This window comes from Manacus vitellinus, unplaced genomic scaffold (genome assembly GCF_001715985.3).
Source record: "Manacus vitellinus isolate BGI_N305 unplaced genomic scaffold, ASM171598v3 scaffold_103_pilon, whole genome shotgun sequence".
Taxonomy (NCBI): domain Eukaryota; kingdom Metazoa; phylum Chordata; class Aves; order Passeriformes; family Pipridae; genus Manacus; species Manacus vitellinus.
In genome coordinates this window covers 819,866-824,374 of record NW_021938814.1, presented here as the reverse complement: position 1 = coordinate 824,374, position 4,509 = coordinate 819,866, and positions in this window count along the sequence as shown.

Below are 4,509 nucleotides of genomic sequence, written 5' to 3'. Positions count from 1 at the left end.
CTGCCCAGCAGGGATGCTCCCAGCAGAGTTGCTCCCACTTCAGCAGCATCCTCAGGGAGACCTTCTAACGTGCCCTGCATTTCCATACTGACACTTGATTAATACCTTTTCTAGTGGGCTGTGCTGAATCCTGATTGTCCAGATAAGACATTTTTAGTGACATTTAGTGACATGCCAGTGCCTGTTAACACACACTCTGGCCATTCACATTGATCCACGTGGGGCCGACTCGTTTCTTTACGTCCAGCTTTGGACCCCAGGAAGCCTCTTCGTAGTAGGCTCACACCAAATTGCAAGATCATGGCTCAAATAATGTCTTCTTTGTGAGCCTAAGTGGAATATTCAGCTGAACTGCCAAAGACCAGCGGAATTTGGGGTGGGGGGGAGGCAAGAGCCATATAGAGGCAGCTCCACGCTGCAGTCACAGCAATTAATATTTACACTCAGAGCGGTGATGACTCTGAAAGAGCAAAAAAAAAAGAAAAAATTAGATTTTATTTTTATTTAATTTTTTTTTTTAATTTCTGTCACTGTGCAGTGATATGTTTCTGATTTGGCTTGAAAGAGCCCGGCCAAAGACACAGATCCCGCTCGGAGGGGAAGGAGAGCGGGGTGGGAGGCGGCGACGGCGTTCCCGCGGATACCAGAGCCTGGGTTTGTCATACCACAGACAGGAAATTGTTGGGTTTGCTGCTCCCACCCAGCCCAAATCAGTAGTTTCCTCTTCCAGCTCCCTCAGGTTTCGGTTTGACATAAGGCACGTGGGGAAGCTGTGTCCACGTCACTCTGAGGGAGCTAAAAACCATGGAAATCATCACATTCACACACTTCCCTTTTTTTTTTTCCTGTTCCTTTCGTTTTCCCTACTGTTCTCCATCAGGGCTTGTGTTGCAAGCATCTGGATGTGTCTGTCTCAACCATGTAAAAACTCAAATTGTATTCAAAATAGAATCCCTGGAAGTGTTCAAAGCCAGGTTGGATGGGGCTTGGAGCAACCTGTTCTGGTGGAAGGTGTCCCTGCCCATGGCAGGAGGTTGGAATGAGCTGATATTTAAGGTCCCTTCCAACCCAAACCATCCTGAGACTCCATGATTCAGCAAACCAGGCACCTGGATTTTAACCCTTGGTCTTTGATGGGATAAATAAAAAAAAAAAAAAGGATAACTACATGGAATTGTGGATGTGGGGAGTGTTTGCTGAGTTGGGAAAGGCAGGAGGGAGTATTTGCACTGCAAACTTTGGTTGTTTCAACATCACAGGTGACACCGACACCGCCAGCTCCTGGTTTGGGTGTTTGGGGGATTTTTTTTAGTGGTGTTTTTTCTCACAGACAAGAGGAAGGAAGGAGATTTACAGCCCTGGTGGAGCTCTTGGCTCACTTCAGCCCAGCATCCAACCCCCTGAGCAGGTTTGGGGGAAGAGTCTTGTAGTCCTAAAACATCTTAGAGAAGCTGCATTTCTTTGTTCTCATTCTGAAATGTGAATTAACTGATCACTTAGGAAGGGGCAGAGAAACAAAATCAAGGAAAACTCATCTGGTGGGATTTGGTTCTGAACATTCTCAGTGGTTTTCAGGGGTTTTCAGGTGTATAATTTGGAAAAATACTGAGAACCCCAAATTCCAACTGAACAGAGAAATGATGAGGTTGAGCAGAGTTGCTGTAACTTAGTTTTCCTACCCAGTTTTGCTTTTGACACTTTGGTCTTGTTGTCCAGGCCAGGGTTTCCACCAGGTAGAACTGATGGGACAGGGGATAAGAAATTCCCAGAAAACCAAAAGAAGGTCTTTTTGGTTTATTTTTTATTTTTGGAGAACTGCTCTCCTCAGTTTTTCTTGCACTCACCCATTTCCCAACGAGGTTGCAACACCTCTGGGTGCAGCTCACACTCTGTGGCCAGTCAGATATGAACCTCCTCTGGGAGCTGTGTGCAGGGCACATCCCTGTGTCAGCACTGATCCCTCTCTTCCAGACCAGGTGGGATCTTAGAGACCCCTAGTTTCTGGCAAAACGTGGCTGAATTTGGCCAACAGGCTGAGAATAGCACATAAAAACAAAGCCTGATTAAACCTTCCCCTTGATAACCTCAGCCGATTTTTAGCTTGCAGAACAGCTCGACAGCAACCCAAAAATCCATCTTGCCAGTGATTGCATTTTAAATCTCTTCCCAGCCCTTTATACGTGCTTGTTTGGTGGTTGTTTTCTCCTATTTTCCCCTCCTCCCTGCAGGCAGATGTACTTTTGGAAGGGTTAATTGCTGAAACTCCAAACTCAATTAGAAAGTCTGTTCTTCATGAAGTTGCCTGGAAGGAGCTCTGTCCCCGTCTTGCTCAGCTTCCCTTCCTCGGTGATGCTGCACAGAGCTTTGCTCGACACCATGTCCAGCTCCAGGGCATCTGCAGCAGGAATTGTCCCCACTGCCATCCCTCATGTCGTGCCCCGCAGCTTTAGTGCCTGGGCTTGGGCTGAGGTAGACCCGAGGTCAAGCTTAGAGGTGTTAAAAGCCTTTGAAAGTGTGTCGTGTTCGTCAGTGAGTTTGGGCCAACAGGCAGAAGCTAAAAATGATCACGGAATGACAGACTGGTTTGGGTTGGAAGGGATTTTAAAGATCATCCAGTTCCACCCCCTGCCATGGGCAGGGACACCTTCCACTATCCCAGGTTGCTCCAAGCACCGTCCAACCTGACCTTTAACACTCCAGGGATCCAGGGGCAGCCACAGCTTCTCTGGGCAACCTGTGCCAGTGCCCTCTTCTTGAGACCACAGTCCCATCTGCATCTGCAGGAGAGGGACCAACACTGGCTCACAGGTTTGGGATGGAAATGATGCTGCCCCAGGCATCCTGAGGGATCCTGAGGGCTCAAACCCTCACTTTCCAGGGGATTAAGCTTTAAACAGAGATTAAACATTGTTAAGGCACTTGGGGAGTTGCCTGGTGAGAGTTTGGGAATTCAGATTGCCCATGGTTCTCCTTTATCTGCCTTATGCATCCATCCTGATACACGTTGTCCTCTGGCTCCCATACTGGGAATGATGTCTTCTTGGCAGGGACCAGCTGCCTGTGGCACATTCCTTGGGGATGAGTCAGGACTGCAGCCTGCTGTCACTGTCACCCTGGGACACTTGTCCTTCCTGGAGAGGGAAGGAAGCCTGATCCAGAGTTGGAGGGTGAGGGAGGCTGGGCTGGTTGTCAAGGCAGATGAGTGCTCCCTGGGGAAGTGGTTTTCCTTCCTTCCTTCCTTCCTTCCTTCCTCTGCTGCTGCGTTTGTGTCCAATGCTTCCGATTTTGTGCTGGATGAATCATGGAAACCACCTTCCTTAATTGAGTTTTCTGCCATTTCTCACGATTCCATGGAGGCTGGAGCAGCCAGTGAAAGGGAGTGGGGAGGGAACAGTCAGTAAAATCAGGTGGTAAAGATCCTGTTTCAAAATAAATTAAATTAAAAAAATAATAATCCACCTTTGCTTTTGTTTATTCCCTTCTGTAGAAAAATGAGCAATCCAAATTTCTCAGGGGTGCTGGTGCAGGGATTTAAAGGAGTTCTGCACTGGCAAAGACCCTCCTGAGCCCATCAGTGCTGGGAGTGTTGGGGAGCTGAGGTGTCCCCAGCTTTCGACTCCTGGAGAGTTTCCTGGCATTCCAGCTGGGTTCAGCATCGCTGGAAAACTTCTCTTCCTGCTCAGGGGTTTAAACAGGGTTGGGTATGGCTGTGCAAGCATTTAAATGGAGCATAAAGCCACCAAATATCTGAACAGCTAAAAATTACAGGGAAAATTTTACAGGAAATCTTGATGCCCCTGGATCCCTGGAAGTGTTCCAGGCCTGGTTGGATGGGGCTTGGAGCAACGTGGCCTAGTGGAAGGTGTCCCTGCCCATGGCAGGGGGTGGAATGAGATGGGCTTTTAAAGTCCCTTCCAACCCCAACCATTCTGGGATTCTATGGTATATGTATAATAAATGTATTTGGTTTACACCTGTGGTATCCCACAAACACAAAAAGGGAATTTTGCTGTTCTTCCCACAGGTCAGTGGATGTTCAGGGTGAAGGTACTGGTGGGTGCGACCAGCATGACATAAATCATTTCAGGCTGAGGAGGAGATACTCGTGTTTCAATACTCGTGTTTCAATACTCACAGTGCAAGGATTAGATTCTGTGGGGGCACCTTAATGAATTAAACTTCCAAGTTAGTAAATTCAGTCCAAGTTAGGAAATTTTCAAGTGCCGGTTGAGTCATCCTGTTACCACTGAAAAGAGCTTCCTTCCTAGAGTTTACTTTAGAAAAACGGTAACTTTCAGGCCTGTTGGGATTTGCTCTTTTCCCTGATGCCTGTGTGTGGACCTGGCTCTGGAAGAGATTCTCCAAAGCTCGGTTATCCCCTGGGTTGAGCATCTCAAGCACAGCCCTGCCCTGGCAGGGGCAGCATTTTGGGGGTATTTGGGTTTGATGTATCAGCTCTTCACTGCTTCACTTCCCACCCCTGCCTCATCACGACGTGGACTTTCCATT